The 14,402-nt window shown below is 40.9% G+C and overlaps 1 long non-coding RNA gene and 1 other non-coding gene across 3 annotated transcripts in view; one reads left to right on the forward strand and one right to left on the reverse strand.

Annotated features, from left to right (window-relative positions):
- LOC147378232 (uncharacterized) overlaps positions 1-14,402 on the forward strand; it is a 144,715-nt gene that overhangs the window by 97,236 nt on the left and 33,077 nt on the right. Inside the window, exon 3 of one of the 2 annotated variants that reach the window (XR_015149751.1) lies at positions 10,543-10,953. The exons of the other annotated variant lie outside the window; for it this stretch is intronic. This is a non-coding gene — a long non-coding RNA (uncharacterized LOC147378232). Of the gene's footprint in view, positions 1-10,542; positions 10,954-14,402 lie in introns of those variants that run through there. 2 annotated transcript variants of the gene reach the window in all.
- On the reverse strand, positions 2,140-2,246 carry LOC147378233 (U6 spliceosomal RNA). The gene has a single exon (XR_015154087.1). It is a non-coding gene; the product is annotated as a U6 spliceosomal RNA (small nuclear RNA).

Raw genomic sequence — 14,402 nt, forward strand, 5'->3', positions numbered from 1 at the left:
CAATTTATTGTCTTTTAGTTTTAGCTTTGCTGTTTTTCACCATACACTTATGTTCAGTTTATGTAGATTTGAATCTGTTCCTTTGCTGTGACTACTCTTCTCACATGGAAACTGTGACAGTGTTTGATTCTTTCCTAGCTGAGTATTTCTTTTTGTTCTTTTAACATTTTTGTTAATATACGGTATACAGCAGCACTAACAGAAATTTAATGCAAGCCACATATGTGATTTAAAATGTTCTATTAGTCACAGAAAGTAAAAATAAACAGGTGTAATTAATTTTAATCATATAATTTATTTGACCCAGTATCCAAAATACAGGCAGATTTTACTTTGCATGATTCTGGCATGCATTAATTTCAGTTATCACCATTTAGTTTAATAAAAGTAATCTTCCAATAACATGGTCTGAATCTCTATTATTCTTATATAATAACTGTGAGTAGTTGCATTGTACAAACTTCACTACTAGACTTTCAGTCCACAAACAACTACCTGAACAAGTGAGCATCATTATCAGTGACCAATCAAAACATTGTTTTCTTTCGAAGTCTGTTGGTAATTGTTCACTGCACAACTGTTATTCAATTCATGCATGGACAGTGAAGCATATAGTTGTGTTCCTTCTTGTAGCTCACTGTTAAGCCCATATAACACGTCATAAAAATGGATAATCATTTAGGGAGTTGCCTGATAAAGTGAGAGATCAGCAAAGAAATTTTTAAAAGATACTGTTGGAAGTGAAAGCAGATGTGATGATGAACAATTGCGGGGACTCTGACAATTCTAGTGTTCAAGAGACCAGATGAATAGCCTCAGAAACTTAGTGAAGGTAAACTTATTGAAAGAAATGAGGAATGCGGTTGTGACAAAAAGGAAAAATTTTCTGTCTGGGTGATCTGTCCATTGGCGTAAGTGGGTGTTAAAGTCTCCAACTCTTACCGTGTTACTGTTGATTTCTTCTCTTTGTGACTGTTAGTATTTGCCTTATATACTGAGGTGCTCCTACATTGGGTACATATATATTTACAGTTGTTATATCTTCTTGAATTGACACCTTGATCATTATATGGTGTCCTTCCTTATCTCTTGTGACAATCTTTATTTTAAAGTCTGTTTTGTCTGATATGAGTATTGCTACTCTAACTTTCTTTTGGATTTCATTTGCATGAAGTATCTTTTTTCATCCCCTTACTTTTAGTCTATAGTCTGAAGTGAGTTTTATTATAGACAGCATATATATGAATCTTGTTTTTGTATTCATTCAGCCAGTCCATGTCTTTTGAATGGAGCATTTGGTCTGTGTACGTTTAAGGTAGTTATCAATTTGTATGTTCTTATTGCTATTTTCTTAATTGTTTTGGATTTGTTTTTGTAGGTCTTTTCTCTTCCCTTCCTCCATAGTTCTTTTGTGATTTGATGACTATTATTGTGTTTGGATTGCTTTTTCTTTTGTGTGTGTGTGTCTGTTATAGTTTTCTGGTTTGCAGTTTTCATGCGGTTTTGATATAGCAGTCTATTTATATGCAAGGTTGTTTTAAGTTGCTTGTCTCTTTAATTTCACCTTCCACTTACTGCATTTGTATTTTCCTCTTCTTGTGTTTGCTGGTTTTGATTTCATATTTGTGTGTGGATGCTTTCCTACTTTTACTGTATGTTTTCTTTTATTGGTGATCTTTCCCATTTATGATTTTCTTGTTTCTAGTTGTGGTCTTTTTTTTTTTTTTCCCTTCTGCCTGGAGAAATTCCTTACTGTTTGTTATAAAGCTAGATTAGTGGTGCTGAATTCTCTATGTTTGCTTAACTGTAAAGCTTTTGATTTCTCCATTGAATCTGAATGAGAGCCTTGCTGGGTGGGGTATTCTTGGTTGTAGGTATTTCCCTTTTATCACTTTAAACATTATCATGCCACTCCCTTCTGGCCTGAAGAGTTTCTGCTGAAAAATCAGCTGATAACCTTTTAGGAGTTCCCTTGTATATTATTTATTGATTTTCCCTTGTTGATTTAAATATTTTTGTATTTAACTTTGTCATTTTTATTAATATGTGTCTTGATGTGTTCCTCCTTGGAGTAATCCTATATGGGACTCTCACTGAATATTTCAAGTGGACTTGAGTGAATGTTTCCTTTCTCATGCTAAAAATACTGAATGCTTCATGAACTTGTTTGTCATCCCTGAACAGGGACCATGCTGATCTTCTCTGCATCATTCCAATTTTAGTATATGTACTGCCAAAGTGAGCACTAAAGATCACATAATAATCATAACTTCCCTCCATTGATTATTACAATCATTTTGGCTTACTAACTGTAGTTTTGGCTTACTAAGTCACTTTTGTGGTTTTGCACTGTCTGTAAAGCAAGGACTGCCTATATTATCATTTCAATACTCAATGTAAAAGTTTGGGGTATATTGCATTCTTTTTTCATACAAAGTCTTCAAAATACGATATGTATCTCAACTTACAAAACTGCTCAGATTAGATTAGCTACATTTCAAGTGCTCAGTAGCCACACAGACTAGTGACTACAGCATATGTGTGTGTACGTGTGGACTTAGTTGCTCAGTCACGTCTGACTCTTTGCAACCCTTTGAGTTGTAGCCCACCAGGCTCCTTTGTCCATGGGATTTTTCAGGCAAGAATACTGGAGTGGGTCGCCATTCCCTCCTCCAGGGTATCTTTCCAACACAGTGACCGAAACCTGCATCTCCTATGTCTCCTGCATTGCAGGCAGATTCTTGACCCAGTGAGCCATCGGGACTATAGCCTCCGATAGCACAAATCCACTCTAGTCTTTTGAAACCAGAGTTTAAAAGTTTTGGTGTTGATGGGAATATGAGTACCTGATTAGAAATTTTCTGTCCAAATAAATCAAAGCTTAAGGTGGGGAACAATACGGAAATACACTTCTCCTTTGGTGGGAACAAAGATACTAATGTTACTTCAGCTCCCTTTGGAGAAAATAGGCCTTGAATTATTCTCCAAAACTTACTGAAATAATCAGCCTTGTTGGAACAATAAGGGAAAGGAAGAAAGAACTAGTCTTCCAGGGAAAATAGTGGCTCCTTCGTGCCCCATGTGAGCTGAAGTAGCTTGGCTCATCTTAGCTCTGGGGTGATTTGTGAGAGCTTTCGGCTTAACACATTATCTCTGAAATATCACCAAGAGTCAGAGAATCCCTGAACAGTGGGCAATAATCTGCTTGGAGTTTTGAAAATATTTCGCAAGTTAGTGGAGTCAGCAAAGTATTTATTTGATTTCCTCCTCAGCCTCACATTCTAAGAATCCCCAGTAGCCTAATAGTAATGGTAGCAACACCTGCTTGGCTGTCGATTTGCAGTTATCTTTCCTCCTAACACTCCCCAAATGACTACCCTGCCTATTGTCCTAATATCTCTAGATTTTTCTTGGGTGAACAAGATTATAACATCAATTCCCTGTTCTTATCCCACCTCTGCCTGAAAGCTGGACCATAGACATTTGTAAGCAGTTAACATCTGAAGTTAGATGAGGGGTGTGTATGTGTGTATGCATGCTTTCTGGCTACTATACTTTCTAACAGATTTCTCATTTATTAGGAAAAGAATACAGCAAAATGGATAAAAGCGCAGTCTTTGAAGGTAGACCAAAGTGAGCTCACTTTTCAGTGCTATCACTTCCTAGCTATGTAATCTTAATATATGTTACTTAATATTTTTGTGCCTCAGTTTCCTCATCTATAAAGTGGGAATTATAGTGCCACTGACTTCCTACAGTTGATACAAGAAATAAATTAGATCAAGCATGTGAAGTCTTAGTCAATGGCTGTCAAATTCAAAATGCCAAAATAGTAACCAATCGTCATTGTTGATATTAGTATTATCTCTATTTTACTATTATTGTTATTACCACTGTTACAACTTTCACTTTAAAGGTGAAAAAAAATGGAAATAATAAAAGAAAAAGAATCCAACTTCACAAACTGCATTGAGAGTAAAGATTTCCTCAGGCAAAGGGCATCTTGGCAAAACTACTCCAACAGTCTACAAAATGTATCAAAAATCCTCTTTAACACCCTATCTTCTGACAGTCTCCTTCAGGACAAACCCCTCTGCTTTTCCTCAAAGCTCCAGCTTATACTTGCAACTTCTTCACTCCTCTGCTTCCCTCACTTTGACTGCAGCTTCTCACCTCTAATTATGTTTATTACTCTTTGGCTCACTGATACATTTATACAGTACAAAATTGTAAAGGCACAAAAGGCAGCCATAATGTATTTCTCCCATCTTTATTCCCTATAATCCAGATTCATGGAAGCAACCACGAAGAATATTCTATTTATAGAAAATACACATAACACAGTTTCTTTTTTAAACCATTACACTCTGCCTTTTTAATTCATAAAACTTGGGGATTGTACCCTACTAGTACCTCAGAGTTTACCTCATCCTCTGTAACAGCTACGTTTTTTCCATTGGATGGAACAAATGTAATTTATCTAATTCTCTATAGAAAGACATTCAAATTGTTTCAATGTTTTATTATCATAAATAATGCTGCAGTAACTAACGAATTACATATGTAATTTTACTCATCTGTAAGATAAATTCCTAGAAATTTAATCATTGGCTCAAAGGTACATTTTGGGCACATTTTAGATCTACATTTTTGTAAATTCGGCCAAATTATCCTCCGTGAAGGTTTTGCTAATTTATCCTCTTGTTAGCAATGTTAGAGAGTGTCAGTTACCCACACACTCAGCCCACATAGCTTGTTTTAAACGGCATGACATTTTCCATGCTTTTTCTTAGGCAAAGTAATCTTAACTTACTCAGTACTACATTTCCAGCCATTTATTCTTATGGGAAAATGTTTTCCCTCAGTGCAATATTTGCAATCTACCTATGGCATCCATACTGTCTTCTATCTACAGCCTTGAACCACCAATCCTCCTTTTTCTCCTCTGCTTGTAAGGGTCTCCTCCACATTACCCCTGGGATGTGTATTATCTGGGTCAGTCTGTTTAGTGCTGGGAAACCTCTAAGTGGCCTGGGAGCAAATAGCTTAGGTTGGGGTGGGACTCCCATCTCCCACCTAGAGTCTGAAGCACCTGTCAAGGGAGATAAGACATCCTTCTCCAAACCCATCTCCTTGGCAATTTACCCAAATATCATTGACTAAATAGTGTCATGTGTCTACATGGGAAAACTATACATCCCTGAAAAACAAAAGAACAGTTGCATATATCAACATGGTTGGATCTCAGAGACACATGCCAAGCATAAAAACAAGTCACAGAAAACATACGCAGCATAATGCCATGTCTACTAAGTTCTATGAGCAAGCCAAATTATGCAATGTTTATTAATATGCACATGCATGGTAAAACTATGCCAATTATAAGAGAATGATAAAGAGAAACTCAGGATTGTGGTATCATGAGAGCAAAGGGATGAGGCAGGATGGTCTAATTAGGAAGGGGCACATAGGAGGCTGAGTTGTGGGGATATTCTCCTGTTTAAGGTATATGGTAGGCTCCTGGGTGTTCATTTTATCCCTCTTAATGATTTCTATGCTACTCATTCTTTAGATCAGTTCAGTTCAGTTCAGTTCAGTCACTCAGTCGTGTCCGACTCTTTGCGACCCCGTGAATCGCAGCACGCCAGGCCACCCTGTCCTTCACCAACTCCCAGAGTTCACTCAAACTCATGTCCATCAAGTCGGTAATGCCATCCAGCCATCTCATCCTCTGTCATACCCTTCTCCTCCTGCCCCCAATACCTCCCAGCATCAGAGTCTTTTCCAAAGAGTCAACTCTTCGCGTGAGGTAGCCAAAGTATTGGAGTTTCAGCTTCAGCATCTGTCCTTCCAATGAACACCCTGGACTGATTTCCTCTAGGGTGGACTGGTTGGATCTCCTTGCAGTCCAAGGGACTCTCAAGAGTCTTCACCAACACCACAGTTTAAAAGCATCAATTCTTCAGTGCTCAGCTTTCTTCACAGTCCAACTCTCACATCCATACATGACCACAGGAAAAACCATAGCCTTGACTAGACGGACCTTTGTTGGCAAAGTAATGTCTCTGCTTTTGAATATGCTATCTAGGTTGGTCATAACTTTCCTTCCAAGGAGTAAGCATCTTTTAATTTCATGGATGCAATCACCATCTGCAGTGATTTTGGAGCCCCCAAAAATAAAGTCTGACACTGTTTCCCCATCTATTCCCCATGAAGTGATGGGACCAGATGCCATGATCTTAGTTTTCTGAATGTTGAGCTTTAAGCCAACTTTTTCACTCTCCTCTTTGACTTGCATCAAGAGGCTTTTTAGTTCCTCTTACCTTTCTGCCAAAAGGGTGGTGTCATCTGCATATCTGAGGTTATTGATATTTCTCCTGGCAATCTTGATTCCAGCTTGTGCTGCTTCCAGCCCAGCATTTCTCAGGATGTACTCTGCAAAGCAGGGTGACAATATACAGCCTTGACATACTCCTTTTCCTATTTGGAACCAGTCTGTTGTTCCATGTCCAGTTCTAACTGTTGCTTCCTGACCTGCATACAGATTTCTCAAGAGGCATGTCAGGTGGTCTGATAGTCCCATCTCTTTCAGAATTTTCCACAGTTTCTTGTGATCCACACAGTCAAAGGCTTTGGCATAGTCAATAAAGCAGAAATAGATGTTTTTCTGAAACTCTTTTACTTTTTCGATGATCCAGCAGATGTTGGCAATTTGGTCTCTGGTTCCTCTGCCTTTTCTCAAACCAGCTTGAACATCTGGAAGTTCATGGTTCATGTATTGCTGAAACCTGGCTTGGAGAATTTTGAGCATTACTTTACTAGCGTGTGAGATGAGTGCAATTGTGCAGTAGTTTGAGCTTTCTTTGGCATTGCCTTTCTTTGGGATTGGAAGGAAAACTGACCTTTTCCTGTCCTGTGGCCACTGCTAAGTTTTCCAAATTTGCTGGCATATTGAGTGCAGCACTTTCACAGCATCATCTTTCAGGATTTGAAATAGCTCAACTGGAATTCCATCACCTCCACTAGCTTCATTTGTAGTGATGCTTCCTAAGGCCCACTTGAGTTCACAGTCCGGGATATCTGGCTCTAGGTGAGTGATTACACCATCATGATAATCTGGGTCATGAAGATGATGCAGAACTTTTTTGTACAGTTCTTCTGTGTATTCTTTCCACCTCTTCTTAATATCTTCTGCTTCTGTTAAGTCCATACCATTTCTGTCCTTTATCGAGCCCATCTTTGCATGAAATGTTCCCTTGGTATCTCTAATTTTCTTGAAGAGATCTCTAGTCTTTCCGATTCTGTTATTTTCCGCTATTTCTTTGCATTGATCACTGAGGAAGTCTTTCTTATCTCTCCTTGCTATTCTTTGGAACTCTGCATTCAGATGCTTATATCTTTCCTTTTCTCCTTTGCTTTTCGCTTCTCTTCTTTTCACAGCTATTTGTAAGGCCTCCCCAGACAGCCATTTTGCTTTTTTGCATTTCTTTTCCATGGGGATGGTCTTGATCCCTGTCTCTTGTACAGTGTCATGAACCTCTGTCCATAGTTCATCAGGCACTCTATCTATCAGATCTAGTCCCTTAAATCTATTTCTCACTTTCATAGTCATAAGGGATTTGATTTAGGTCATACCTGAATGGTCTAGTGGTTTTCCCTACTTTCTTCAATTTAAGTCTGAATTTGGCAATAAGGAGCTCATGATCTGAGCCACAGTCAGCTCCCAGCCTTGTTTTTGCTGACTGTATAGAGCTTCTCCATCTTTGGCTGCAAAGAATATAATCAATCTGACTTCGATGTTGACCATCTGGTCATGTCCATGTGTAGAGTCTTTGCTTGTGTTGTTGGAAGAGGGTGTTTGCTATGACCAGTGTCTTGGCAAAACTCTATTAGCCTTTGCCCTGCTTCATTCAATATTCCAAGGCCAAATTTCCCAGGTGTTTCTTGACTTCCTACTTTTGCATTCCAGTCCCCTATAATAAAAAGGACATCTTTTTGGGGTGTTGGTTCTAAAAGGTCTTGTAGGTTTTCATAGAACCATTCAACTCAGCTTCTTCAGTGTTACTGGTTGGGGCATAGACTTGGATTACTGTGATACTGGATGGTTTGCCTTGGAAATGAACAGAGATCATTCTGTCGTTTTTGAGATTGCATCCAAGTACTGCATTTTGGACTCTTTTTTTGACCATAATGGCTACTCCATTTCTTCTAAGGGATTCCTGCCCACAATAGCAGAAATAATGGTCATCTGAGTTAAATTCACCCACTCCAGTCCATTTTAGTTCGCTGATTCCTAAAATGTCGACATTCACTCTTGCCATCTCCTGTTTGACCACTTCCAATTTGCCTTGATTCACGGACCTAACATTCCAGGTTCCTATGCAATATTGCTCTTTACAGCATCAGACTTTACTTCCATCACCAGTCACATCCACAACTGGGCGTTCTTTTTGCATTAGCTCCATCCCTTCATTCTTTCTGGAGTTATTTCTCCATTAATCTCCAGTAGCATATTGGGCACCTACCGACCTGGGGAGTTCCTCTTTCAGTATCCTATCATTTTGCCTTTTCATACTGTTCATGGGGTTCTCAAGGCAAGAATACTGAAGTGGTTTGCCATTCCCTTCTCCAGGGGACCACATTCTGTCAGACCTCTCCACCATGACTCACCCGTCTTGGGTAGTCCCACACGGCATGGCTTAGTTTCATTAAGTTAAGACAAGGCTGTGGTCCTAGTGTGATTAGATTGACTAGTTGTCTGTGAGTATGGTTTCAGTGTGTCTGCCCTGTGATGCCCTCTTGCAGCACCTACCATCTTACTTGGGTTTCTCTTACCTTGGACATGGAGTATCTCTTCAAGGCTGCTCCAGCAAAGCACAGCCGCTGCTCCTTACCTTGAACGAGGGGTATCTCCTCACGGCCGCCCCTCCTGACCTTGAACATGGAGTAGCTCCTTTCTGCCCTCCTGTGCCTGCGCAGCCGCTGCTCCTTGGACGTGGGGTGGCTCCTCTTGGCCGCTACCCCTGACCTTGGGCGAGGGGTGACCACGCTTCTGCACCGTCTGTTGCAGCCGGCGCGCTTTACTCATTCTTTAGTGAAGTATATGAAGTATAAACTGAAGTATAACCTGAAAAGAAAGTCTGGTCATGATATGTTAAGTAAGGATAAAGAGACAACAAAACAATGTGTACATTATGACCCTGCCTTGAACCAGATAAGCATACACCCATACACACACACACATATATATATCCACACTAAAATTCTAGCTAGATATTGAGCAAAATGATATTAAGAAGTGTGTGGGTTATGGAATTATAACTTCTAAAAAGCTTTTCTTATTTTTTTGATATGTATTTCCTAAGTTTTCAACAATAAACTTTTTTGTAATGAGAAAATATTTCAGAATTTTTTTTTAATAATATAATGTACTAAATGCTACGACTAAGGAGTTGATAATAGTTAACACTTGCTGAGCTTACCCTATGCCGGGTTCTGTGTCAGGTACACTACAACCATTTTCTTCTTAAGTCCTCATGGAAAAAATCTGTGATTAGCAATAGTAGCCCCCTTCCATGGAGGAGAAAGCAGACAGCCCGAGGTTAGATACGTGTGCATGAGTGTTGTCACTTCAGTCGTGTCCGACTCTTTGCACTGCTATGAACCATAGCCCGCCAGCCTCCTCTGTCCATGGGATTCTCCAGGCAAGGATACTGGAGTGGATTGCCATGCCCTCCTCCAGGGGATCTTCCCAACCCAGGGATCGAACCCGCATCTTTTATGTCTCCTGCACTGGCAGGCAGGTTCTTTAGCACTATTGCCACATGGGAAGCGCAAGATTAAGCGCAAGCATAATCACAAAGCCAGTCAGTGGCAGAGCCTAGAATCAACTGTCTGTCTTCCTATTTGGTATGTGCCCTAGTGAAATAGCATGCACCCCACAATGGCCCAGGGAAGCCCTAGGAACTATACAGTGTCAACAAGGGTGAAGGATATGATTTTGCTTTACTTTTCAAGCTAGTAAATTACTTTGTTACTTTTTCATGGATGTTGGCAGGAGACATGAGACTCCTGGGTAAGAGACAAAGGTCTTTAGCAGTCACAGACAGGATAATGTGAACATTCTGTTGGTTTGTGTCTCTTCTCCTGTTTCCACTCCCAGGCTCCCCAGTGCACACAGGAACACTGAGCTTGGAAGATTCACCATCTTTATAGCACTTGGAAACAAGTGTGCTCTTTATGGAAGAAGTCACCTCATCCCTCAAGTTGCTTTGTGCAAACACAGTCCTGAAAAGTGTATCAAAAAAAGATCAGTCAGGGCCTTGAGTCCTTGGCATATCCAGCAAGAGTGTGCAGGGCCCATGCAGGTTGCTCCCTGACATTACCCAAGACCCTTCAAGTTGCAAATTACAGAAACCCAGCTTAAACTTGTTTAAACAAAATGAAACCAAAAAAAAGAAGATATAGAGAAATATATCAACTCACAAAACTCCTCTCTCTCTTTTCTCTCTGCTCCCTTTTCCTCTATGTTGTCTCCACTAGCCTCTAGGCACTTCCCTTGTGATTGGAAGAGGGTTGCCATCACCAACTCCAAAACAGAGCATGCCTTTTACAACCCTTCTAATAAACACCTGGGAATCACGTCTCGATGGCTTGGCCGGGATTGGGTAATCAGTCCATCTTAAACCAATTACTAGGTCCAGGAGATACAGTGCTCTGAAGGTTCATCCCTGGGTCCTGTGCCTCCTTCCAGAGCCAAGGATGGGAGCAGTCCCACCCAATCATGCGGACCAAGAGTGGGATCTACTCCCCAGGAAGTCAGTGCTATTAACAGAAGACAAAGGAGCGAATACTTTGGTTATCTCTCAAACATTGCAAATAGCAAGCAGTAAGCTAAGGTATTGGGCTCACAAGATGAAACATAAGCTGTTCCAATAAAATTCGCATAATTCCATATAACTCAGTGGTGTTTCTGCAGAAATGGTGCCTGACTGCTGGTACTCCCTGTGACTTCTGACATTCAAGGCAGTTATCAGAAGACTGGAGCAGTTTGATTGCACCCAAATGCAGTATGTGTGGGGATTTGCCAAAAGAGAAAGGGGAAAAAGAAAAAAGAACAAGGAAACTGTTTCAAGCTAATGGGTTTATAGTTGATATCAATGCCATCTTTCAATTTGAAGCTTTTCTTCTGAACTCTCCTCATGTGAAGATTCAGGAATAATGTTCCAATATGATGACACTCAAGGGAAAACGAATCAATAGATAGGAAAATGATCTAGATGCCCAGGGCTGCTTTTGTTAGAATACATTATTTGGAATGAAAAGGCAGGTTACCTTGAGGGTGGTTTAGGGATCCTCAGCTGTAGGTAGCAGAATCAAAAAAAAAAAAAAGTACTGTTTCCAATGTTTGGGCTAAGCTGAGACTTTTTAGGGGAAACAGTGATTGTCTGATTTCTCCCTCATGACTACCTCCACTTCCACCACCACCCCCTTCCATTTTCAATAAAGTAGTTCCAAAACTGATTACAAGTGTAAATGATGGCAGATGAGAATCACTGACTCAGAGCTCCCATCCTTCTGTGTGTTCCAATCACAGAAGAGATGGGGACTAAGGATATCACTCACAGGCAGTCCTTCCTAGCAAAGATGTCCTCAGTAAAGGCCTAGGGCAGAACGTGTGTGAGTATATGAAGCATACACGAGTATAGCATCAACATGCCCCCCCAAATAGATGTTGGTTTGAGCTAAATTCAATAGCAGAACAGCCCTGATTTTTCTTCTCTACCATTTGATGCTGTTTCTCCAACTTCTGCCACCCAAGTGAAAATGCAAATATTGTCATTTCAAGAAAATGAACTTTTGTAAATTAAAGAGAATGCCTTGTCTAGAGGAAGTCCATCACAGATGTCAAAAGCCATTATTGCCTCTTCATCAATCTGAGTATCCCCTCCTTCCCATCTCACCACCTGAAGCCTAATTAACAGAACCTATGTCATTCTTCCCAGCTCACATTGACTATCATGGATGCCCATTCCAAAGAAATTCACATCCTAGAGCAAAAGTTATTGGAGAAGAAGGACCACGTACTAGTTATCTATCACTGCATAACAAATGCCACCCCCCCAAAACTTAGCAGCTTCAAAAAGAAAACATTTTTTATCTCATGGTTTCCAAGGGTCAGGAATCCAGGTGGCTCCTCTGGGTATCTGTCTCAGGGCACCTCCTGCAATCAAAGCTGTAATCAAGGGTCAACTAAAGCTTAAGGTCCAACATGGGAAGAAATCAAGCTCCCTTACATGGCTATTGACAAGACACACTGAATGTTGACAAGAGACATCAATTCCTTTCTGCATGGATCTATTTATGGGGCGGCTCACAACACGGCAGCTGACTTTCCTCAGTAGTCTTATCATAACCTAATATTAGAAATGGCATTCCATCACTTTTGCCATATTCTCTTTACTAAAAGTGAGTCACTAGGTCCAGCCTATACCCAAATGGAGAGGATTCAGAAGATCATAAATACCAAGAGACCTGGGAAATTGCCCAAGGAGGTAGAGCTCACCTGGGTTTTCCTTGAAGCTTCATTCAAGCAATCCATCTCAGTCACATGGGTGTGCCTAGCACCTATTACAGAGTTAGGCAAATGGTAGCCTCAATTATAATTGTTTTACAGGAAGTAAGCCAGTCCAAAGGTCTCACACCAAGGAGAGTAGGATATATACAAGGAATAAACAAAGAAACGTGTGGTGGGTATGACTTTCATTCCACCAACCAAAGAATGTGAAAAGTACAAAGTTTCCTATAACTCAGTTTGTTTTTTCTGAGCCCTCATCCTGCCAGAATGACAAAGATGTGATCTCACATGATAGGAATCCACTTCTTTGCCCAGGGTGTTTTGTTTTTTGTTTTTTTTTTAAATTCAAGAGATATTACTTAGTGCCAAGGCCATGAGGGTGGGAGTAGAGGGAAGGTATCTCCTGTTCCTTAAGTCACAGGTATTAACCAAAATATGCCTTACCCACTTGCTCCTCTGTCACCTGTCCACATCCTAAGATTCTTATTCATGTAGCCCCTTTGGGGCTGCACTTCTCTTTTCTATTTATGACCCGTTGTGAAGTTTCTGAGCAGAACAGAACACAAGATTCTCAGCCAGGTTTCCTGTGGCCTATCTTGTGAGACATCCTGCTCAGACATAATCCATCCAGGCACTTGCAGCCTCTCTGGACTATTGCCATGGAGGAAGGTTGCAAACCTGCTCTCCAGCTTCCCCCAAATTTCTGTGGCTGCATGGGATCCCAGGTCCTGCCTTTGAAGTAGGGTGCACAAGTCAACTTCTCTGACTTGTTGACTTTCTGCTCTTACCTCTTCCCTCTGAACCTAACCCTCAGCCCAGAGGATCCTTTTCTAGTCTGGAGAAAGGAGAGTAGGGGGAAGAACCTCTTCTCTGTTGACCTTGGGCATTTGTCCTCAGAGGCATTCCCACTTCCTCCATCTTCATGCTCTCCTATTATCTCCCAATCCTACCCAAGGCACGCTACCAACTCTTGTTCATGGGTCAAGGTTCAGAAATATAAAGCCAGTGACTAGCAAGCTAGCCTGCCCTTTCAAGCTGTTCCTAAAGCAATGAACACAAAATGGAACCTGGTTTGTCAGAAGGGGGAAAAGAGAGAAAAGAAGGGGAAACTAGAGGGATTTTTAAAACTCTGTGAATCTTAAAAAAAAAAAAAAAGTGTTATTTTTCCATAAAGGCAAATAGTTTGCACCAAGCCAGAAGCCTAGAAAATACTGATACTGAAAAAGAAAATAGAAGACCCGAGGACCCAAAGGGCACATGGAGATGAAAGCAATGTCAGTTACCTGGGCAAGTGAGAAGTTGGAGAGAGAAAAATTGTATGCTCCTCTCTCTCTCCTAGCTGTCTCAGTCTCACTTCATGTGGGCCTGTGGTCCATTGCCTTTGGCAACTCCTGCCATCAGAAAGAAAGAACTCCTGTCCCAGAAACAAACTCCTGGGACCTGGCATCTCGAGCGTTCCATGATTTGGGCACATCTCTGAGAGTGTGCACACCTCCTACTTGTTCCAGAGGAAGGGAAGCCACATAGACTCATGCTTCTCTGAAAACAGATGACCCTCTAGAAGAGTCTGGGGATCTTATTAGGTTTCAGGCACATTAGCATTACTTTTGCCTAGAAAATCCCATGGATGGAGGAGCCTGGTAGGCTGTAGTCCATGGGGTCGCTAGAGTCGGACACGACTGAGTGACTTTCACTTTCACTTTTCAGTTTCATGCATTGGAGAAGGAAATGGCAACCCACTCCAGTGTTCTTGCCTGGAGAATCCCAGGGACGGGGAAGCCTGGTGGGCTGCTGTCTCTGGGGTCGCACAGAGTCGGACATGACT

The sequence above is a fragment of the Bos grunniens genome, chromosome 2, assembly GCF_055505025.1.
Source record: "Bos grunniens cultivar Pamir isolate PY7600 chromosome 2, Bosgru_T2T1.0, whole genome shotgun sequence".
Taxonomy (NCBI): Eukaryota; Metazoa; Chordata; class Mammalia; order Artiodactyla; family Bovidae; genus Bos; species Bos grunniens.